Source organism: Camelus ferus, chromosome 1 (assembly GCF_009834535.1).
Source record: "Camelus ferus isolate YT-003-E chromosome 1, BCGSAC_Cfer_1.0, whole genome shotgun sequence".
Classification (NCBI taxonomy): Eukaryota; Metazoa; Chordata; class Mammalia; order Artiodactyla; family Camelidae; genus Camelus; species Camelus ferus.
In genome coordinates, this window is record NC_045696.1 from 49,304,480 (window position 1) to 49,330,271 (window position 25,792).

A 25,792-nucleotide genomic window follows, 5' to 3' on the forward strand; every position below is an offset into this window, starting at 1 on the left:
ATATCTTAATTCGAAAATACATTTTCATTGATAGAACATAGCATTAAAATGAGCAACTTTATGATCCATTTCATTTTGCTCCTTGCAGTCTTTTTAGCAATCCACTTTAATAAGCAGGTGTCTGTGGAACTCCTGTCCGCTCATGTAAATGAGAAGGTGCACTTATCTTTATTCTTCACTGTGATTACCTTTTATTTATTTTTGAAAGCTTCCTGGATTTCAGCTCATTGTTCAATTGGGAATCATATCTGTTCTATTCAGAGCAGTATTTTAATATTCAGATTCTGAGCAGACATTTCTGTGATTCATTTTGCTCTGCCTTTTTGCTTTGGTTTTGCTGAATGTAATTTCTGCCATTTTTTTTGATATCCTGTACCTGTTAGAAATCACTTTAACTATGGAGGCCTTGTCTTTCCTCTCTCCCTCCTTGCTTCTCACTCTAATTCTCAATAGACAGCCTCCCCTGGGCAGACAGAAAATGGGAATTTTGTGACATAGATTTTTGCTTTCTGATGTTTTTATTTTCATGCATGATTATCTTGGAGCTTCAGTGAATGGCATATTTTATGAACCAAAAAAAGAGAAATACTACAAGCCAAATGAAATTACCAACATCTCGTAGGAATATGGAATGATGAGAGAGCATTTTATTCCATACTGTTTTTCAAAATAACTGGTGTCCAGAACAATACAACATATGTCAAGAATGAGTCATTGAAAGTCTGTAATAGAATGGAGAAGGAGCTGGAAAATGATTATATACTGCATGGTGTAAAATTGTGTGCTATGAGGTACTTGCTCCCTTTTGGAAAATTCTATGAATCATGTTCCAATCCAGTGGTTCTCAAATGTCATCTATATCTTCCCCTCACAGCAGCCATAACCAGTCCTGTCCCTCATTTGCCCCACTGTCCCTCAATTGGACATAACCTCTCCTCCTAGAATTCCAACACATCCAAAGATGAGAGGTGTGTAAGGAGGATCCCCGAGTAGGTGTCCATCAACTCTTTGATTTGCTTTGTTCATGTGGAATGGGGCTTTCCAACATCAGTCTGAACTCCTGCTTATCAGGAGTGTGGAACTGGGGCAAGTTGCATGTTGGACCAGCATCTTAATGTGAAGCAGACCCAAGTTCCTGATGACAATCTATGGTGCAAAGGACACTTAATTCTTTGTATGCGTATACTTGCTCTCTGAGCCACATTGGCAGAGTGGAGTCATGGTTGATCTGTTTTAATCAGCTATCTGCTCTTTTATGCATAAAAGTATATATAACAATCTCTGTCATTGAAATTAGCCCATATGAAATGGAACTTAGATGGGAGGATTTCAGTTGCCAGTGCTGCACATAGCTCTCTGTGTTCTTAGCTCAAATCTCATCCTGTGACTTAGATTCTCTAGCTGCACCTTTGAGATGTTTGAATTTCATTCCTCTTCAGTCGGGGCTATCTCATTTTTAAGCAACAGAGACCCAGTCAGATCAGATCAGGTAAAGGTGGGAGGGCATTGCCAGGGTACAGAGCTCACATAGGGATCTGAGGATGTGAACCACTGTAAGTAGGCCTTCTGGTAGCAAAAGTCACCAGGTATCAAAACTGCTTTCTACATTGGTCAGGCCCTGATGAACGACCAGCCCAGTCCTCCTCCGCACGCCCTCTCTATCCTCCCTTCTTTAAGTACTGTTTTACCTCATTACCGGCGTCTCTGTGGCTGCTTGAATTGTTTAGACATCCTCCAGTAGTCACGATCTTCCTGCTCTAATGTTCACCGTTGACTAGCAGTATTTTGTATTTAAGGGTCCTTAAAAAATAATTAATTAATATTTTCAAGTTTTATCAAGAAATGACACCCATAACCATGTAAGTTTAAGGCATACAGCATGTATCGTGGAGTGGTTACCACAATAGGTTCAGCTAACATACGTCTTCAAAGAGAGAATATCTTTTGGGGCCAGTTCCTCTAAGCAAGCCAAAGGCCTCAGGTCATGAATTGGTAGCCTCTGGTTAAGATGTTTATCCATATTCCAACCAGTCATCGTCTAGGATGGGGTGGAAGCACACAGTGAAAAGCACTGGCCTTAGAAACTGTAGGAAGGGCAGGTTCACAAAACATTTGGATTAAGTTCTCACCACAGATGGGAAGAAGAGAAATGTTAAGTCAATTGAGAAAAATAACGTAATTATACTATTAACACCACAAGAAGCAATCGTGCTGTGAGCTTTCTGTGTTGAAATGATATACGTGCACTACCCATCACTATGGGCAAAGATCATGGCATAATTAAAAGTCCCGTATAGCAGTGGTTTGAAATGAATGTTTCCTGTTTTTCATGCATATCCTGCATGCATCAGAGGGCAGAAGAAAGGATTGTAGACAGAAGTTAGGCAGAAGTAAATTGTATAGGAGAGCATTATATAAAATGTACATGCTCACATTTAGAGTGTTTTAAAAGCTAGACAAGCTGTCTCATTTAGTAGTGAGTTACCTGTCACTGGATGTGTTCATATTCCAACACTGAAGGAGTATTTTACAATTTTAAGATTCCAATTCTCTGACTGTAACTTTGAGCTAATTGGTCTTTCAGAAAACAAATGGATTATTGACAAAGACTTGAGGCTTAATACATACTGTGTTAAAACTAAAATTGTAAATTTTTTTTCTTGATAGTGCTCAGTGTAGTAGGTGAGCTAAATCACTCTCTTGACCATGGATAGCTCATTCTGGTTGTGGCACCAGAGGAGCAGGGGTATGAAAGTTAGTTTTGTCTTATAATAAACATTAGGGAATCTCACCAATATTTTATTTAGCAAAAATCCACCTCATATCTACAGCACTGTTACCAGTCAACAGCACAAAAAAAATCAGCATTTTAGACACGTTTAAAAGATCTGTCTTGAAGTGGCCCCTATAAAGCATCCACTCAAAGTATAGCTGACAAATTATGGTTAAAAGAGAGGCTAAGAGGTACCTATTCACTTGTCTAGGTTTTTCAAACTCTATCCTTATAAAAATACAATCATCAGGATGCTGTATACTTGGAATGCTGTCTTAACTTCCCACAAAGGTATATTCATGTCAGGCTTTTTTTATGTTGTTGGGTTTTTATTAAATTTTGATATAGGGAGGAACTATCTGAAGAATATTTCATGATCACCTCCAAAATCGTTATTTTTCATTGTGCTTACTGTTTTATATATGACGTGGAGTAGAAAATCATTGTCCAGGAATTTAGTGTCATGAAACTGTCCCCCCAGGTGAAATTGTGGCCTTCCTTTTAATATAATTGTATAGTATTATAGTTAATATTAGCCTTGACTACTAGGAAGCTGGGAGATAAAATAAGTGTTTAATTGATGTAATGATCTCATTCTACATGTGGATAAAATTATTCTTTCTCCCCTAAATTGTTTCTTTAACCTTAATTTTAAGTATATGTATTTAAATCATATAATATCCCTTTTAGAAGCAGATAAAATTTAGAGGAGTAAAAATGGGGGAATAAATGAGATAGCTACTGAACCACATAGGCTATTGAGTCAGTTAATATAATAAGAAGTTCCAGAGCATCCTTGATGTTTGAAATATGGGTGTTTTTGTGAGTCTGACTTAACCCCATCTTCCCTTGCTCTGCTAAATGTGCTGTAGTAAATTACCAGCAATAAACTTCAAAGGGACTACAACTTGGAAGAAAATGTTCTAATAATCCATAGGGTTATTATTGGTAACAGATCAATGTATTTACTTACTATCCAGAAAAAAAAATCTGTTGACAGAATGAAAACTATAAAGTGCAATCTGTGGTACACTGCTAGGAAGCTGAAGTCTGCCAACAGATACAAATACCTACTTTATACAGTTTGCGATTTTATTCCACATCATCTATCTTATTTATGTACTTATAATTAGGGTTCCTATATGTTTAATCTTGCCAGATTTTGCACTTTCTAAGCATTGACTCCTCTTCTTGGGAGGATAAAGGGTAGGAAAGGGTTTATGGTGGTACTTCTGACAGAGTCACCGTATCTACTCTTTATTGAACCTGGAGCATAGCCATTTGCAGATGGATTAAAAAAAATAAAAAATAGGGAGATCAAGATGATGGAGTAGGAAGACCCCAAGATCCTTCTAAAAGGCGTGCCAAAATTACAACTACTTACAGAGCGACTGTCTATAAGAATGACCTGAAGACTGGCAGAAAAGATTTTCCACAACTAAAGATATAAAGAAGGGTCACAATGAGACAGGGCAGGGGAGTTGCTGGTGGCAGAGACACACTCTAGTCAAGAACCATGCCGCTGGATTGGTAACCCACAAGTGGGAGGGATAGCACAACTGCAGAGATCTTTCCTGATGTGGATCCTTCCCAGTTGCACATCTAATTTCCCAGCCTGGGGTCCTGCACCAGGAAGATAAGTCCCCAGAAAGTTGGACTTTGAAAATGAGTGGGGCTTATGTTCAGGAGAGCTGGATGGCTACAGGAAACAGAGATCCATTCTTAAAGAGCATACAAAAAAACCCTCAGTGCTGCACTTTGAGACAGTACTTTGAAAGGTGTGTGAGTCAGACCCACTTGGTGATCTTGAAGAGCCTCCCAGAGAGACAGGAGACAACTGAGTTCCCCCTGAGGATGGAAATACTGGTAGTAGTCATTTTTGGAATTTTGTTCTGCTACATTGACACTTGTACTGGCAAGTGCCACTTTGGAATCCTTCCTCTATCCTATTAACACCAGAGTCCTGTTCCACTGACCAATGGGCCAGCAGCAGTTAGTTGCCATCAGGTCACACAGCCAGCTGTGTAGGGAGCCATCCTCACCTGCCAGCATGCCTGCAGCAGCCATGTGAGGCAGAGACTCATAGCCAGCCAGGGTAGGGCCAGCCTTGCCTATCAGTTCATCCACAATTATCAGCAGCCCAAAACAGAAGAGTGCATACAGCCCACACAGGGGACACTCCTGGAGCATCTAGCACTGGTCACCAGAGGGGAGTGTACTGCTGGTTCCCATTGGTCTCCTACATAAGGCCACTTCTCTAAGATTAAGACAAGCAACAAACCTACCTAGTATGTAGAAATAAACATAGAGAATTAGGCAAAATGAGGAGACAGAGGACTATGCCCCAACTGAAGGAACAAAATAAAACTTCAGAGACAGAACTGAACAAAGTGGGGATAAGCAATCTACCCATAAAGAGTTCAAGTTAATGATCATAAAAATGCTCATCAATCTCAGGAGAAGAATGGATGAACACAGTGAGAACTTCAACAAAGAATTAGAAAATATAAAAAACAATCAGAGCTGAAGAATACAATACTTAAAATGAAAATACATTAGAGGGAATCAACAACAGATTAGCTGATACAGAAGACAGATAAGTGATCTGGAAGACAGAGTAGAGGAAATCACCCAGGCTGAAGAGAAAAATGAAAAGTTTTTTTTTTTTTTTTAATAAGGATGGCATAAGGGATTAAACATACTAACATTTGCATATATGGTCCAAGAAAGAGAAGAGAGAGGAAGGGGCAGACATATATACAAAGAAATAATAGCTGAAAACTTTCCTAACCTAGGAAAATAAACATACATCCAGGTCCAGGAAGTACAGAGAGTCCCAAACAAGATGAACCCAAAGAAGTCCATACCAGGACACATTATAATTAAAATGGCAAAAATTAAAGATAAGGAGAGAATATTAAAAGCAGCAAGAGAAAAGCAACTAGTTACATAACAAAGATGCACCCATAAAACTATCAGCTGACTTTTCAGCAAAAACTTCCAACTAGAAAGGAGTGGCACAATATACTCAAAGAAATGAAAGAACCTACAACTGAGAAGGCTCTACCCAGCAAACTTATCAATCAGAATTGAAGTGGTAGAGTGTTATAAACAAGCAAAAGTTAAGAGAGTTCATCACTGCTAAACCAGCATTACAAGAAACATTAAAGACTTTTCTAAGTGGAATAGAAAAGGCCACAACTAGAAGTATAAAAATTATGGAAGGAAAAATCCCATTGGTAAAGGCAAACATACATTAAAGATAGAAGATCAGTCACTTATAAAACTAGTAGAAAGACTAAAAAAAAAAGTAATCTATATCCACAATAAGTAGTTAAGGGATATACAAAGTAGAAAGATATAAAATATGGTATCAAAAACATAGAGCAGGGTGAGTGAAAATGTAGGACTATTAGAAAGTATATGAGCATAAGAGATCATTGACTTAAAATAGATACTTATATAGTTTGTTGTATATGAGCCTCAAAGTAACCACAAACCAGAAGACTGTAACAGATAAAAAAAAAAAAAAAAGGAGAGAAATGAATCCAAACATAACACTAAAGATAGTAATTAAAAAAGGGATGAGTTCAAAAGCAGAAAAAAGGAACAGGGAAGAAATATAAAACCAGAACACAGTGAGTAAAATGGTAATAAATATATACCTATCAATACTTACCTTAAATATAAATGGATTAATTCTCCAATCAAAGCACAAAAAGTGGCTGAATGGATTAAAAAATGAGATCCATATATGCTGCCTAGAAGGAATTCACTTCACATCTAAAGATACATATAGACTGAAAGTGAGGGGATGGAAAAAGATATTCCATATAAATAGATGTGAAAAGAAAGCTGGGGTAGCGATACTTATATCAGACAAAATAGACTTTAAAACAAAAACTGTTACAGGAGACAAAGAATGACATTACATAATGATAGAGATCAATCCAAGAAGATATAACAACTGTAAATATATATGTATCTATTATAAGAGTAGCTAAATATTTAAAGCAAACATTAACAGACAAAAGGAGCTATTGACAGTAACACAATAATAGTAGGAAACTTTAACATTCCACATATTAATGGACAGATCATCTAGACAGAAAATCAATAAAGAAACATTGGCCTTAAACAGCAGTTTAGACCAGATGGACTTAGTAGCTGTATACAGAACATTCTACCCCGAGACAGCAGAATACACCTTCCTTTCAAGTACATGTGGAACATTCTCCAGGATATATCAAACAAGTCTCAGTAAATTTAAGAAGATTAAAATTCTATCAAGTATCTTTTCCACCTACAATGTTATGAGACTACAAATGGTATGAGAAATCAACTAAAAAAAAAAACTCAGAAAAAACATAAACATATGTGGAGTCTAAACAGGAGACTCCTAACAAAATGGGTCATTGAGGAAGTCAAAAAATACCTGGAGATAAATGAAAATGCAAACATAACATTCCAAAATCTATGGGACACAGCAAAAACAGGTATAGGAGAGAAGTTTATAGCAATAGAGGCCTACCTCAGGAAATAAGAAAAACCTCAAATAAACTATCTAATGTTACAACTACAAGAACTAGAAAAAGAAGAATATACAAAACCCAAATTCAGTAGAAGTAAATAATATAGATGAGTGTGAAATAAATGAAATAGAGGCAAAAAAGAAGATGGCAATGAAAGCAAGAACTGGTTGTTTGAAAAGATAAACAAAATTATAAACCTTTAGCTACAGTCATCAAGAAAACAAGAGAGTGGGTCTAAATAAAATCAGAAATTAAAGAGAAGTCACTACTGACACCATAAAAGTACAAAGGATCATAAGAGAATACTATGAACAATTACATTCCACTAAAATGAAAAACCCAAGAGAAATGAATAAACTCCTAGAAACATACAACCTCCCAAGACTGAACCAGGAAGATATACAAAATACGAATAGACCAATTAATAGTAATGAAATTGAATCAGTATTAAAAAACTCCCAACAAACATAAGTCCAGAGCCAGACAGCTTCAAAGGTAAATTTTTACAAAACATTTAAAGAAGAGTTAACAACTCTTCTCAAACTATTCCAAAAATTGAAAAGAAAGGAGTGTTTTTAAATTCATTCTATGAGGTCAGCATCACTCTGATATCAAAACCAAAGACACCTCCCCCTACACACACACACACACACACACACACACACACTACAGGCCAGTATCACCAATAAACATAAAAGCAAAAATCCTCAACAAAATATTAGCACACTGAATTCAGCAATATGTTAAAAGAGTCACACAACATGATCAAATAGAATTTTTCCCATAGATGCAAGGATGGTTCAATATCTGCAAATCAGTCAATGTAATACACTACATTAATAATTTGAAGAAGAAAAATGATTATCTCAACAAATGCAAAAATGCTTGACAAAATTCAACATCCATTTATGATAAAAACTCTCAACAAAGTGGGTATAGAGGAAGCATACCTCAGCATAATAAAGGTTATATGTGACAAACCCACAGTGAGCATCATACTCAGTAGTGAAAAGCTGAAAGCATTTCCTCTAAGATCAAGAACAAGACAAGTATGCCCACTATCACCACTTTTATTCAACATAGTATTAGAAGTCTTAGTTACAGCAATCAAATAAGGAAAAGAATAAAGGAAATCCAAATTGGAAAGGAAGAAGTAAAACTATTGCTATTTGCAGATGACATGGTACTATCTACAAAAAATTCTAAAGACACTACCAAAAAACTATAGAACTAACTTACAAATTCACTGAACCTGCAGGGTAGAAAACTAATAAATAGAAATATGTTGCATTTCTATACATTAGTAATGAGCTATCAGTAAGAAAAAAAATCACATTTACAATTGCAACAAAAAGAATAAAGTATCTAGGAATAAATCCAACCAAAGAGGTGGAAGACTAGTACTCCGAAAAGTATAAGACATTGATGAAAGAAATTGAAGATGGCACAAACAAATGAAAAGATGTACCATGCTCATGCATTAGAAGAACTAATTAAAATGTTCATGCTACCCAAGGCAATCTACAGATTCAAGATAATTTCTATCAAAATTCTAGTGGCATATTTCACAGAACTAGAACAAATAATTCTAAAATTGGTATGGAAACACAAAAGACCTCAAATAGCTAAAACAATCTTGAGAAAGAACAGAGCTGGAGGAATCACACTCCCTGACTTCAGACTGCAGTAATCAAAGCAGTATGATACTAGAACAAAAACAGACACATAGATCAATGGAAAAGAATAGAGAGCCCAGAAATAAGTCCACACATTTATGGTCAATTAATCTAAGACAAAAGAGGCAACATTATACAGTGGAGAAATAGCAGTCTCCTCAGTAAGTGGTGCTAGGAAAACTGGACAGCTACACGTAAAAAAATGAAATTAGAACATTTCCTTACCCATATTCAAAAATAAAAGGGATTATAAACTTAAATGTGAGACCAGAAACCATAAAACTAGAAGAAAAACACAGGCATTACAGTCTTTGACATGGGTCTTAGTAATATTTTTTTTTAGATGTATCTCCTAAGGTAAGAGAAACAAAAGCAAAAAATAAACAAATAAGACTACATTAAACTAAAAAGCTTTTGCACAGCAAAGAAAACTATCCACAAAATGAAAAGGCCACCTAATGAATGGGATAAGATATTGCAAATGATATATTTGAGAAGGGTTTAATATCAAAAAAATACAAAGAACTACAGCTCAACATCAAGAAAAAAAATACAACCTAATTAAAAGTGGGCAAAGGATCTGAATAGACATTTTACCAAAGATGACATACAGGTAGCCCACTGACACAGGAAAAGAGTATCAACATCGCTAATAATCAGGGAAATGCAAATGAAAACCATAGTAAGATGCTCCATCATACTTATCAAAATGGCTATTTTGGAAAAGACAACAAATAACGAGTGTTTGCAAGGATGTAGAGAAAAGGAAGCTTCCATGCACTGTTCTTGGGAATGTAAATTGGTGAAGCCACTGTGGAAAATGGTAAGGAGGTTCCTCAAAAAATTAAAAATCAGACTGCTACATAACCCAGCAATTTCACTATGGATATTTACCTGTAGAAAACAAAAACACTAATTCTAAAGGATTCATGCACAACAATGTTCATTGAAGCATTATTTCCAATAGCCAACATATAGAAGCAGCGTAAGTACCCATTGATAGATGAATGGAAAAGACGATGTGCAATATTTAATATTACTCAGCGATAAAGAAAAATAATTCTTTCCTTTTGTTAGAACATGGATAGATCCAGAAGGTATCATGCTAAATGAAACAAGTCAGACAGATAAAGGGCATGATCTTACTTATATGTAGAATCTAAAAAACGAAACAAACAAAACAAAATTAAAGCAGGTTCATAGATACAGAGAACAAAGTGTGGTTGCCAAAGGTGGGAGGGAAAGGGGTGAAACAGGTGAGGGAGATTAAGAGATACAAACTTCGGTTATAAAATAAAAAAGACCCAGGGAAGTAATATACAGCATATGGAATTTGGTCAATGATATTGTAATAATTTTATATGGAGACAGATGATTACTAGATTTATCGTGGTGATCATTTCATAACATATGCAAATGTCAAATCACTATTAGGACACCTGAACTTAACAATATTATACATCAACTATATTTCAGTAAAAAATAAAATGGTTGGATTTAAGTCAGCCATTTTGCTATTAAATAAAAACAGGTATATTCTTCTCCATACTCATAGTAGGAATGATTACTTTCGATGCCTTGATCGCGGTTGTACTCTTGGTACCTAACATGATATATTCCCAATAAATATTGTAGTAGGTGTGCTGACTGAAGTACTGATGAAAAAGCATATTTCAGTTTGCAACAGCAGAAGGAGAATACATGAAACAGTGGTTTCAGGTGGATGGGGAGAAAGTTAAGTAATGCTGAGGGGGTTTGCTTAGGTGAGTAGGAGTAAGTGCCAATGAGGGGTAGGCTCTTTCTTGCAGAAAGCTATTAATTATCTAATTTTCATAGATCATAGGAATGGGGACATAAAAGCTATAATTGCTTTGTTCCCCATTTATCAAGCATAACCACATAATCGTCTTTAATTACGATGGACATAACTTAGAAAACACTAATATATTGTCCCTAGCCTTAAGGTAATTTCAGCCACCAAAGTGTGCACTGATTAATTTCATTTGTGAGGCTAGGAGGTTGTGAGACAAGGTCTGTCTCCTTTTTTCATTCCCTCCATCAATTTAAAAACAATGACACCAAGATTTGTTTTGTTTTGTTTTAGCATAAATAGAGATTCTGCTGCTAATGATTCCTAACCTGCTCTTCTTCGTTTGGCTTTATTACCTAGGGCCAGGAGATTTACCTTCAACTACATTCCCTACTTATCTTTTGTAGATTAAAACTTATTTATTTATTTACTTAGGCCCAGTATGCAGCCGAAAATGGTGTTTTCAGAGTAGCTAGGCAGGTCTGTTTCTTCTATAATTTGAGAAACCTGGATTTCTGGTCCCAAATCCCTTCTTGGCATGCAATATTGAGCAAACCACTTATTTTTTCTGAGGCTTTCTTCACCTAGAGAAAGCAGAATGGTGAGAAGACCAAGTAAGCTAATATATGTGAATGCACTTTGAGAACAGAAAGGAGCTATTACAGAGAAAATTGTGATACTGAGGGGTGGAAGACGTTACCTGGTCACCAGGAGATTCTGCAGAGGATACGGAGGGGAGAGCTTGTCCACTCAAGTGTTTGTGAAGATGCAGAGGAAAGAATGTAACGAAATTTGGTGTGCCATTCCTTGAGTGGCTCACCTGCCAGTGAGAAGGGCAATTGTATTATTGCTTCTTCCCCAGGCCTGTAACTGTGAAAACTTTCCCTGTTACTACAGACTAACCAGTATTGATCACCTGATTATTCCTGCCATTCATTGTGGACCAACTAACAGCCTGGGACAAAAAAATTAAGGGGAAGATGGATCAGTGTTTCTCAAGGGGAAGGATGGCAGCAGCCTATGAGAAGATTTGAGTTTCTAGGAACGATAGGCTATTTTTTTTTTCTATTAGAGATTTTTATGAATACTTCTCAGAAGAAATGAGCCCCCAGAATGACTCAGTGGAGTTCTGATCACATCCCACCATGTCATTCTCTCATGTCCTCGGCCTCCATCACAATTTGAATTGTACCTTCCCACACTGCAGTGTTTTCTGTGCACTTACTTATTAACTTAAATAATAAATGATGAGTGATTTAGGATGACAATTGTTCTTTGAGTGCAAACCTTAAGAACAAGGGTGACAGTTATCCAGAACAGGCACAGCAGAGCATGCCGAGACAGCGGTGGTCTTTTTTGCCATTTTCCCTCTTGGTTGGAAGGACATCTGCTGTACCTCCACATACTGCTTTTTCTCAAACGGGCAAACACAGATAATGCTGTTTTTTAAAACAATTTTACCCCCTCACAGACCACCTTCTTGCCCAACCTCCTCTCCCAGTTTTTGTTCTCTTTCTTTCCCTATCGTTTTCTGTCCCATCCTTTCCCTCCTCCCTCTCTCCCTTTCTCTCTCTCCCTCTCATTGCCTGCTCCCCCCTCCCCCCTTTATGCACCATAATATATTTCCTTTTATCAATATAGAGTATCCTGAAAACTAAGGTGAAACCAAAACCTGGCTCGGCGCCCAGGCATTGCTTTCTGAAGTGACAGGCTCTGGTAATAGGGGAGGGTTTGCAATTATACAGATCATTGCTTCGACCTGGTGCAAAGTCAACCAGGCCACAATGCAAGAACAAAAAGGTTTAATCTCTGCAGCTTCCACAAGGGCTGTGAGCAGTGCCTCCGCGCTCACTGGCCTGCCTGCTGTGCCCGCCGGCCTCCTGGGCTGCTTTTCACTGGAAGACCCTTGATAAACAGCTCAGCTCATTTGATGCTCCCCTGGTGAGCCTCTGCCTTGTAAAGTAAAAATTAATGTCCTTATTACATACGTTCTTTTTCCTCACAGTCTACTCAAAAATGATTTGCCCACAAATGAAAAAAAAATACCCTCTTAATGATGCAAGGCTCTATATTCGAAACATCTGATTAGCTGTCCCGTTCACATCTTAGCATCAGCTTTGATAGCATTTGAAAAGGCTCTCTCTAATCTTTCTTTGAAATAAAATTTCTTCTTGCAGGCTAGCTTAGCTTGTGGTCTGTGAAGAATATAGGGACGATACTTTCTTTCAAAATATGTTAAGGCCTTCTAATCACTTTCAAAGTAAAATGAGGGCAGGAACTCAAATTACAGGAGCGTGTTTGTCAGCCAGATAAGGGGAGTGTGTGCTCTGTAATTGAACCCCTTATTGCTATTCACTTTGACTTTCTGAGTTCAGCTTGTCTAGAGGCATCTATTTTTTTCAGTCTTTGGAGAATTAGAAATTTAAATGAGGTATGGGAGAGAGAAGGGGAGCCCTCCTGTGAGCGTGCTGCACATTTCTGGACTCAGCAGTTGTAGGGGTGGGGAGAGAGCTGCATTAGAGTCAAGAGGAAGGAATGAAAGCATCTTTTAAGCTGGGAAGAAGCGGACAGCCTTCGGCAGCTTGCAAAGTCCTCAGAAGTCAAAATGTGCACAGTCGAATCGTTTGCACTTTCATGGTTTACTTGTAGATTGTTTATGCCCTCATTAAATTTATTTCTTTTTATTTCTTGTTTTCCCAGCTTCGAAGACAATTTCTTTTTTTTTAAGAAAAGCGCTTGCATTGCTTTGGCTTCATCATTCTGCACAGTCCACCCTTTCTCCCTTCCGTGTCTTGAGAACACAGATCTTGAACGTTCGCTTGCAGTTGTGCCATACGGGGTTTCTTTTCTCCAGGAGTAGCACTGACAGTGGACACAACGTACACATTTTCCTGTGCTCCCTGCATCCCTGCCCGGAGCCTGCATTAGAGCACGTCTGTGTCTTGCACAACTAGGACTTCTCCTCAGCCTCAGCCTCACTTTTTGCTCATGCCCAAGGTCAACAACAACCACAACAAAGCAGTTCAAAGGTGACATGCGGGCACTAAGGCTTCAGATGACCGGCGTACCCCCCACCCCCAGCGCCTCTGCTCTTTAAACTCACATCTTGTTCTGTGCTCACGGAGCCACTCGTTGCTGTGGGGCAGGTCGGGAGTGGGGAGGAGGGAAGAGCTTTTACCTGAGGTAACTATGAGGCTTGATTTCGGGGAGGAAGAGATGGAAGAAGGTAACTGTATTCATTTCCTAGAGCTGTCATAAGAAATTACCACCAACTTGGTGGCTAAAAACAACATAAATTTATTCTCAGGCAGTTCTGGAGGCTAGAAGTCTGAAATCAAGGTGTCGGCCGGGACTTGCCTCCTCTGAAGGCTCTGAGGCAGACACCTTCCTTGCTTCTTTCAGTTTCTCCTGGCTCCAGGGCTTTCTTGGCTTGGGGTAGCATAACTCTAGTCTGCCTCCATCTTCACATGGCCTTCATCTCTGCATCCTTCTGGGTCATCTCCTTATAAGGACACTTGTCATTGTGTTTGAGCCCACCCTAAATCTAGGATGATTTAATCACGAGGTTCTTAACTAACTACATCTACAAAGACACTATTTCCAAAAAAGGTCATGTTCTGAGGTTCCAGGTGGACGTGAATTTTTGGATGACACTATTCAACACACTGCAACAGCAGAAGCATGTAAGGTAAAAGCTGAAAGGAGGAGAACTAAAGATCGTCAAGTCCAACCCTTTTATTCTGCAGGTGAGGTAACAAAAGATGAGTTACCCAAACTTAAATGGGTTGTTAGCGAGAGAAATAGTTTTCAGCCTCAGTGGTAGATACACTGGGCTATGTGGAGAGAGGAGTAAGTTTAAGAGGAAAAGAGAGTGTAGCAGTTTTGTTTTTTTTTTTCAACTGGCTGCAAGTTCTTTGGCACCCCTTCCGTTGAGAGCTCAGGTCTGTGTCTCCTCCCCTGGACAAGGAGGGCCTGCTTGGACCACTGGCGTGAGGGGTGGTGATGCTGTGGCTGCTGAGCTGGGCTAGTGAGAGGTGAGGCAGCTCTGCCACGTTCACTGCAGTGCTCTGTTTTGGAGCCCTGAGTCACTGTGTAAGAAGTCTGACAACCCTGAGGGCACCGTGCTCTGAGGAAGTCAAGTCGCATAGACAGACCACAGATCAGTGCAGTCCAGGCACCAGCTAAGTGAGTGAAGGCGCCCCCCAGAGGATTCCAGCCCCAGCCATCCAGTCACCCCTAGGCTGTGAGTCTTCTCAGACGAGGTGCCAGACTTGGTGGAACAGAGGCAAGACATCCCATCAGTACTTAACTAATCTGTGTGTGTAATAAAACGGAGGTTGTTTTAAGCAACAACATTTTGGAATAGATAGTTACACAGCAATAGTAACTGTGTGGTAATTGGATAACAAATATATATGTGTCTTTATTCTCCAGGACAGAGAAATAATCACCAGGATTGAGACCAGTTTAATTCCAACAAGGATAGACTCTCCGGGGCTGCACTCTGGTGAATGCTGACCCCACTGAGAAAAGGAGCTCGGCCCTCTGACTGTGGGAGAGGCAGGGGGGTTAGCTCATTGTCGTTTGTCTCTTTAGCTGAGGGTGTGGCCGCATAATTGTTGCTCTGACCAGCCGACTGGAGAGAGTGCAGGTTTAAAGGACAGAGTTCACTATTAAAGAGCAGTTGAACCCCCAAACTTATAAACTCTTCTCTCTGGGTTTTTGGTGCTGAAAATAAATGAAATCTGGAGTCTGGTGTGACACAGCCATCCTGCATTCTTAGGCAGAGATGAAAGTAAACCAGAGGTCACTGGCTTTTACAGAGAGACAAAAACAAACAAACAAAAACCTCTATAATTTCTCCTGTCTCAAGCAAAGGATGGATCTGTCTGCATGCATCTTTTCAGGCAAGGTACCATTAATTAGCCAAATGTGAAGAATACCCATAGGCCAGGTACTTTTTTGGTCCTAGGGATACAAGTATACAAGAGTGATGTGTGTGTGACAAAGAAGCATTCCTTTATTATGTAACCTACATTCTAGAAGGGAGAGATAGACAATGACTATCTGAAGTAATATTTGGGTAATGTGAAGTACCTTGAAGACAATTAAATAGGAGAATGTGGAAAAACAACATGTGTATGTAGGGGTTGTTTAAAAGGAGTGCTAAGGAAGGCCTCTCTTTACAAGGCCTTACATTTGAGTTGAGTGAGTCTTCAATGATCTGGGCAAAGAGCATGACTCACAGCCTCAGCTAGCATGGGTTGGTGTCTGCAGGTGGCTGACCTATTTGAAGGTCAAGTGTATAGAAGATTTCTCAATTCAGTGATCACAAGTTGTGAACTTGTCCTGGTTAGGAGTCACTGCTGATTCTAAAACTTCTCAGTGGTAAGTGCTCCAGCAGACCAGTTTCCCAGTTCTCTTATGGGCAGTTGAATTCTGAGTAGATGGAATGCCAGTGATGGATTTGTGCCTAGGTGCTAAAGTGCCCCCAGGATCTATTTTAAACAAAGTTTAAAATTAAGCCCTAAATATCATGCTCTATAAATGGAATGGCATTTATAATGTATGTAGAAAACAAAAAAGAACTACCACCAATCACCTTCTATAAAGAAAGTAATCAGGAAGTAAAAAAATAGATGAATAAACAAACAAATACATACAGAAACATGACTGGACAGAGACTCCCAGATGGACATAGGTAAATGTGATGAAAACATAGTTTATATTCTGTGTCTGATAATTTAGGTATCTACATACTTTGTAGGTAGAATTCTCTAATTAGTTATTTCTGTTGTCACCCATGCGACCTTATTCCTTAAATGTCAGTGACTGCTTTTCCTAAAACAATTGCGAGCTTGTATTCCTTATAACTTTCCCTTGAGGTTTGTGTTTCAAGTTTGCTTAACCAGAGAGCATTAGTGTTGGCTTCTGCCAACTTGAAATCACTTTAAACCAGGGGACAGCAAACTTTTGCTGTCAGGGGCCAGAGGGTAAATATTTTAGGCATTGTGGGCTGTGTAGTCCCTGTGACAATGACTCAGTTCTGCCGTCGTAGACTGGAAGGATGTATAGTCAGTGTGCAGACAAATGGGCATGACTATGCTCCAGTGAAACTTTATTGGAGACTGAAATTTGAATTTTATATAATATTCATATATCGTGAAATATTATCTTCTTTTGATTTTCTTTCAACCATTCAAACATGCAAAAGCCACTTTAGCTCATGGACTGTGCAAAAGCAGATGGCAGACTGGATCTGGTCATGGACCATGGCTTGCCAATGCCTGTTTTAGACTAAATTTTCAGCATGTGGTTTTTTTGAGTCCTACAATCAGTGTGCATTTTAGCCCTAAATTTGTGTGACAGCAGAGTTGTGGTTAAGATTTCAGAGGAATCATTTTCTCTTCTCCCCTTTTCCCAGAGCCAAGGCCAAGGTGGATAAATATCCTACCGCTTCTCTCTGTGAGGCAGTTTTTTCCCTAGTTTACCTACAGAAACTTGCAGGGGCCTTGCTTGATACCGATGTCCCCGATCTGCATTCCCACCTCAAGTGGCATCCTCATGGTCTGCCAAAGCCAAGTTATAATCCATCAGGATTGGAAAAAGACAAATGTTAATTTTTAATATCTAGATGATAAATTCTGATAGTCTATTTCTAGATTTGAAATTTCTTTTTTATTCTCACCTCTAAGGACATCTCTTACTTTCCCACATTTTAACCATGCATTAAAAAAACAAGTTTTTTACATATTGCCCAGAATTTTTAGGTTTCCTGTGTATGTAACGATATTGCTGAAAACAGAAGTCTCTTTGAAATCTCTCTCCTGTGCTTTTCCCCGTATTCCACTCCTGTGCATGTTTCATGCTACTCCAGGAGGCTGGTTGTGCTTAGGAACAAAGTTGTGGGGGAAAGGAAACTTTGGGAGAACTTGCACATTCCGGAGAGGAAGCAGGGGTAGAACAACCAAGAGACAGAGGGGTAAAGGAGTGGAATACTTTTAGAGGAGAAAAAATTCCTGAAAAGTAGCTGAAGTCAAAAATGAAGTGGTGGATATTGAAGTGGCTGAAGTCACTTTCCCACCAAAGAAGTAAAGTGTAATATTTGGATGGAAGATGAAGAAAGGTAATTTTGCATCAGAAAACAGGGCAACAAATAGCTTGGAAGAAGGAAGGAGGCAAATTCCAGACATGGTAAAATGAATGTGCCCTGGGACTGGGGCTGTGTGTATTCAAAGATGGGAGGGATGTGAATACCTGCATGAAATAAGAACCATTGTGTTTTTGCAAACAGGCAAGATGTGATGAAAACTATGACTCAGGGAAGATTAATCCTGTGGCAAAATGCAAGATGCTTTGGGTCATAAAGACAGTGGTTGCAAAGAAGGCCAACAAAGAGACTATTGAAATAATTGAGATGTGACTGTTGAAGAATTTTGCCTATGATGTTTGGTAGCCAGGAGAGGAACAGGCAGCTCTGAGAAATGTGGACAAGAAGGCAGCAGAATGTGATAACCAGCTAGAAAAGGGAGCAGATGTCAGGGAAATCTAAGGTGTGAGAGGGCACATGGATTCTAACGTGGCTTCTAAAGTTTCTTTTGGTTTTGCTTTAACCTCCAGAGGTATAATTTTCCAGCTCATTCAATGGGGAATCAGGTAGATTCCAAGATACAAAGATCTCAAAGTTGAAGTTTGAGTTTTATGCTATTTTTTCCTTCCAAGTTGACAGAATTGGGAGTATGGTTTTCTCAGATCATTTCTGTCTTTATTTCCGAGCGTTGACAGTGGTGTGAGCTGGCTCCCTCAGTGTTTTCCATAGTAACACAACACTGAGCTTCCCTGAAAGCCTTTGTGACAGCTGAGCCAGCCGACGGTCCCTGCACTGTCTTCCCACCAGCGCATGGTTGGTGAGTCAAAGGTGGCGGTTACTCACTGCGACGCAGATCAGAAGAGGAAAACTCATTTTCTATAAACCAGGGTCGAAAATTGACAATGTTCCACCTTAACAGCTTTTCATGCTTGACACACTTCAGAAGCTATTCTTTCTGACAACGTAATTAAGGATAGCGGTGGGCTTAGTGTTTTGTTTTGTCTTCTTTATTATGAAGGTGTGGTTGTAGTTTCTAAATGAATGGTCCCAAGAATAACCTTTTGGAATGGCAATGTCGCTTTTTCAGGAGGAGGCAGAATGGCCTTGCCACTTCATTTTGTAACACCTTTCTGTACCCTGGGTGTCGGTTGCCTTTTCAGAGAGCTTAATTAATTTATGAAATAGATGCTCTTGGAGGCAGAGGTACCAACTATGGCTAACTGTGGTCAGGAAGAAAACAGGCAACAAGTTAGAGGGGGAAGGTACACCAATGTCGCATTACTGCAGTGCAGCTAGAAATAACAAGCGTGGTTTTGTCTCCTTCAGGGAAGTAACCCCACACTTGATTTTGCTTCTATTGAGATGCTTGGAAAGAGCCATCCTGAAGGAATAATAATTTCTTAACTCACTTCTTCATGGGAGTGAAGGAAATACAATACAGAGGAAAGGAAATATATTTCTTTCTAGAGCAAGAAGGACTAGAATTTGGATGGTAGAGCTCTAACAACCGAAAAAGTTGTCCAATGTGATAAAAAGGAATGAACTTTGGACTGGAAGTCAGAAACTTTGGTTCTAGTCTGGGTTCTGTCAATAATTGCAATAGTCGCCATTTATCAAGTGCTCACCGTGTCAGACATTGGGCTGCTTTTCATACGTTATCTCATTTGATTCTTTTCACATTTCTAAAAGGAGAGTACTGTTCCTATTTCTGTTTAAACAGATGTGAAAACTGAGGCTCAGAAAGGTGAACTAGCTTGCCCAGGGCCCCACAATCCGTAGGTGCTGGTGCTGGAATCTAAACCAGTATAGGACTCCGTAGAGCTGGAGCTCTCAGTCATTGCTTCCCCAAAGAGTATTTGGCCTTGGTAGACTCAACCAGCCACTTTTAGCATTAGTGGTAGTACAAAATAAGGAAATTGGCCTTGATGATGCACGAGGTTGCTTCCAATTTCAAGATCCTGTCCAATTCTGTCTTCTGATGGATGGAGTATTAAAGAGGTAACGTGATACAAACGATTAAGAATATGGGTCCCTGGCTGAGAAAAGCCAGCATTAGAGACCAGGCAGATTCCTTTGGGGAAATAAAGAGTCACCACCGCCACCGCAAACTGAGTGGTTAAGTCCTAGAAGAGTCCTGGAAAGATTTCTAAAATATTACATGTTGAGATGTCTTAGTAACAGAAGGGTGAATCCTAGTTTTGGAGACATGACTCACGGGGGATTGAAACACATTATGTGGTTTCTTTTCCCTCCTTAATCGTTGGACACTTAGAAGATGGGACCTGAAGCTGTGCAAAAATATAAGAGATTCCATTTTGAGGGATTTCTAGGTAACCTACCTTCGTTCTGGGATTTCCCACTTTTTGAAATCTTTTATCTCATTTTGAGTGGATTATTAAACATTCTCTTCTCCATACTGAACCCAAGTTGAAAACTAACCAAAACCCCGCTTAGGCCTGTAGGCAAGGAAACTCAGAATTACATGAAGATCTAGCTGTATCTCCCTCAGCGTGGGTTGAGGTCTTGACATGTGCTCACCTGGTCTGTATAGCACGGAAAGACAGTTTAGTTCTAATGAAGTGTTGTGGACAGGGATGCCGTTTAAGTTTCCCTTCTCCTCCCTCCCTTCTGTCTCCCCCACATTTCTTTTGATTATAAGCAGTGTTATTACCCCTTAAGCAAAAAATAGGTAACATGAACAGCCAATCTGATTACAGGTGTCCTCCATCTGTCTTTCATCTTCTGATAGTGAGATAAAGCTGGCTTCTTCACTCCAAATCATTTCCATTCAGATTTTATTATCTGCATGATTTTAAAAACATTCCAGCCGATACAGTTGTTCTGGTAATCCTATGGCTAATTATGTGCAGGGCGACTACAATTTAGCTGATATGAAAAATTGTTCAGAAGGAGATGACCTCTGTGCTCTTGGTAACTGCAGTGTAGGGCCCAACCAGCTCCGTGAGGCGTGAAAAACATCTTAGTTCATTAAGATCAAAGGAGCTAGTCACTTGATCACAGTGCAGGTTTCTGCAGCTGAAAAAGTTTTTACACCAATTAACAACTTTTTAAGGCCCTCTGCTTGAATTGTTAACCTTCAAATAAGCGATCTCTGGGGAAATCATTGATGACACAGCCACTGTCTCAAAAATTCATCCGTCTGATCTTTATTGAACTTGATGTGCAAACATTTAAATGATAATTGAAACACTAATTAAATACTGTGGGCACTTGAGTCAGGAATTCACAGAGAAAGGCTGATTTACTGTTGACAGTGTCAGGAGCCAAAAACCCAAGGCGCTGCCAGTTTGCAGCTGGAGCAGTTTAGACCCTTGGTAGGTTGCCCTGATATCTGTTGACATATGCAAGACACTTCTAGTTGTGCCATCAAATGCAACATAAGTGACACATACAGCTTGTAATCCCAACTGATCAGCAAAAAGATGTACCATCCATCCCAGAGATGTGGTATCAGTGACATTCTAGATGTGAGTGTTGATTCAGACTGGGATACAAAGGTGAAATCATAGTTTTGGATCGGGCCATTGTTTAGATTTTTATTTTTCTGTTTTTGTTGTTGTTGTTACTTTTTAGTTCAAATTTGGAAGCACTGGTGTGCACCTGTTTCTTTTCTTTTCATTCAGTGGATTAAAGCAGTGGTTCTCAACCCTGACTACATATTAACATCAGCTAGAAAACACTGACGCTAGGGCTGCATTTGATGCCAGCTGTATCAGAATCTCTGGTGATGAGGCCCAGGCACTGGCATTTTAAAGTAGCCCTGCTGGTGATATTAATGTGCGGTCATGGTTAAGAATCACTGCACTAGATGTAAGCTCCATTAGGGCAAAAACTACGTCTAGTTCATTCACCCTTGCATTTGTAGAATGTGGTACAGGGCCTGATACATAATAGATATTTAATACATATTTTTGAGTGACATACGCTGTGTAAGAATCTTGAGTAGAGCTGAACTGGCTAGGGCCTCTATGAGGGTTACGGAGTGTACCAGGTAAATGAGGCAGGCGGTGTATTCCCACCCTGATTCTGCTGTTGCTCCCTAGCACCAGAAATGATCCTGGGGCAAGCCCTGGGAACTTGAATGCCTTCCAAGCTGCTGTCTTTCTCTCAGTCCCTACCAGATGTGCTCCCTTCCTGTGACTCCCATGACTGGCTCCCTCTTCATTTCTCCTTGCACTCTGATTTCTTTGCACTTTCCCCCTTGGCCCATTGTTAACCACTAGTTCTCTGTATCTGAGTCTGTTTCTTTTTTGTTATATTCACTAGTTTGTTTTATTTTTTAGATGCCACATATAAGTGATAACATACCATATTTGTCTTTCTCTGACTTATTTTGCTAAGCATCAATACCCTCCAAGTCCATCCATGTTATTGCAAATGGGATAATTTCATTCTTTTTTATGGCTGAGTAGTATTCCTGTGTGTGTGTGTGTGTGTGTGTGTGTGTGTGTGTACCACATCTTTTTTATCTGTTTGTTTGTTGATGGACACTTAGTTGCTTCTGTATCTTCACTATTCTAAATAATGCTGCTATGAACATTGGGGTGCATGTATCTTTTCAAACTAGTGTTTTTGTACTCTTCAGATACAGACCCAGGAATGGAACTGCAGGGTCATATGGTAGTTATATTTTTACTTTTTTGAGGAAGCTTCATACCGCTTTCCACAGTCACTGCACCAATTTACATTCCCACCAACAGTGTACTAGGGTTCTCTTTTCTCCACATCCTCTCCAACATTTGGTACTTATGGTCTTTTTGATGATAGCCATACTGACAGGTGTGAGGTGATACCTGATTGTGGTTTTGACTTGTATTTGTCTGATGATTAGGGATGTTTAGCATCTTTTCATGTGCCTGTTGGCTGCCTGTATGTCTTCTTTGGGAAAATACCAGTTCAGGTTTTTTGCCCTTTTTTTAAAATCAGGTTTTTGTTTGTTTATTTGTTTTATTGAGTTGTATGAACTGTTTATATATTTTGAATATTAACTCCTTATTGGTCATATCACTTGCAAATATTTTCTCCCATTCAGTAGGTTGTCTTTTCAGCTTCTTAATGGTTTCCTTGCTGTGCAAAAGCTTTTAAGTTTAGCTAGGTCCCATGAGTTTATTTTTACTTTTTTTTTTTTTTTTTTGTCTTAGGAGACAACTCCAAAACAATAGTGCTACAATTTTTGTCAAAAGGTATTCTGCCTGTTTTCTTCTAGGAATTTTATGGTTTCCAGTCTTATATTTAGATCTTTATACATTTTGAATTTATTTTTATATATGGGGTAAGGAAATGTTCTAATCTCATTCTCTTGTAGCTGCCCAGTTTTCCTAGCACTACTTATTGAAGAGATTGCTTTTTCTCCATTGTATATTCTTGCCTCCTTTGTTGCAGATTAACCGACCATAAATGCTTGGATTTATTTCTTGGCTATCTATTGTATTTCATTGATCTATGTGTCTGTTTTTGTTCCAGTATCATACTATTTTGATTACTGTAGCTTTGTAGTATAGTCTGAAGTCAGGGGACATGATTTCTTCAGCTCTGTTCTTCTTTCTCAAGGTTGTTTTGGCTATTTGGGGTCTTTTTTGTTTCCATACAAATTTTAAAATTATTTGTTCTAGTTCTGTGCAAAATGCCACTGGTAATTTGATAGGGAATGCATTGAATCTATAGATTGCCTTGGGTAGTATGGTCATTTAACCAATATTAACTCTTTCAATCTGTAAGTGCAATATGTCTTTCCACACATTTGTTTTGTCTTCATTTTCTTTTATCACCTTATAGTTTTCCAAGTACAGGTTTTTTACATTCTTCGATAGATTTGTCCTTAGGTATTTTATTCTTTTTGATATGATTGTAAAAGTTATTTCCTTAATTTCTCTTTCTGGTAGTTCATTGTTAATGGGTAGAAATGGAACAGATTTCTATATATTACTTTTGTATTCTGCAACTTTACCAAATTCTTTGATGCGCTCTAGCAGTCTTTGGTGGTGTCTTTAGGATTTTCAATGTATAGTATCATGTCATCTGCAAACAGTGACAGTTTGCTTCTTTCCTTCCAGTTTTGACTTCTTTTATTTCTTTTCCTTATCTGATTACTGTAGCTAGGACTTCCAAAATAATGTTGAATAAAAGTAGTGAGAGGGGGCATCCTTGTCTTATTCCTGATCTTAGAGGAAATGCTTTCAACTTTTTCACTGTTGAGTATGATGTTAGCTGTGGGCTTACCATATATGGCCTCTTTTATGTTGAAGTATGTTTCCACCATACCCACTTTCTGGAGAGGTTTTATCATAAATGGATGTTGAATTTTGTCCAAAGTTTTTTCTGCATCTATTGATATGATTGTATGGTTTTTATTCTTCAGTTTGTTAATGTGGTATGTCATATTGATTGATTTGTGGATGTTGAAACATGCTTGCATCTCTGGGATAAATTCTACTTGATTGTAGTGTGTGATTCTTTTAATGTATTGTTGGATTCAGTTTTCTAATATTTTGTTGAGGATATTTGCATCTATGTTCTTCAGTGATATTGTCCTGTAATTTTCTTTATTTGTGGTATCTTTGTTTAGTTTTGATACCAAGGTGATCCTGGCCTCATAGAATGAGTTTGGAAGCATTCCTCTTGCTGCGATTTTTTGTAATACTTTGAGAAGTTTAGGTATTAACTTTCTTAAATATTTGTTAGAAATCACTTGTGAAGCCATCTAGTCCTGGACCTTTGTTTGTTGGGAGTTTAAAAAAATTTTTTTTATTACTGATTCAGTTTCATTACTGGTAATTGGTCTGTTCGTATTTTCTATTTTTCCCTGGTTCAGTCTTGGAAGATTTTTATTTGTAATTGCCTAGCTATAAATATATTTAGTCATCCTTATATGGTAATTTTCATGGTAATTATAGGTATTTTTGTAAACAATCGATCTCTTAATTATAAATTTTACTTCCTCTAGAAATTTAGATACTTGAGTATTGAACCGATTTTTTTTGTTAGCCACGTCTAAAGATATCAATCTTTCGATTGGTCAAAAGGTATCAAGTGCAGGTATTATTATAGAAAAAGCATATAATAGAAAAGGAGTTGGGTGTCCCAAACCACTTTTTGGCTTTATGACCATGAACAAATTATATGACATTCCCAAACCTCAGTGTCCTAATCTGCATAATGGGAATTTAATTTGGCAAGCTTATTGGCTATTAAGACCACCTGCCTCTCACGGTGTTAACAGTTAGCCCTAAAAGTATTTCTAATTCCATGTAATGAACACTAATAATAGCTGTATCATCAATACAGAATTGTGTGAAAAATTAAATGAAGTAACTATAAAATACAGTTGCTCATAGAGCTCTGGGTACTGGGTGCTGGGTGCTGGATGCTGTATGACTTGATAAATGCCTACTGAAGGAATGAATTGAGTTGTATGCCAACAAGTTACTGAGTTAAAACTACCATGTCATTAGGTAAAGTCCAGCTCTGCTGCTGTATCATTATGTTTAATCGTCTTAGTGAATTCATGGTCACATTGGTCTAAAATGAACATATGGTCACCTTGGTCTAAAGTATGTAGTTATATAATTTAGTCTAATTATGTACAAGATATATAAACCAAGTATTTTCCTTAAAAGAACTAAATCATACTATTTTATTATTCTGTGACTTTTCTGGGCGTTTAATCTTAGCATCTGTGGTTGCTGCATTTTGATCTTTTCTAAAGCCTTTAGAGTGGTGGTAACCACCCAACTACCTTATGTTACAGATGAGGCACCATGCAGGGATGTAATCATAGTTTGAAGACAATATAAGCAATTGTTTCACTGGTTATGAGAAAATGCTTACACAGAATTGAGTTTTTTTAAGACAGAGAAGAAAGCATTTCTCATTACTATGCAGGTTATACCT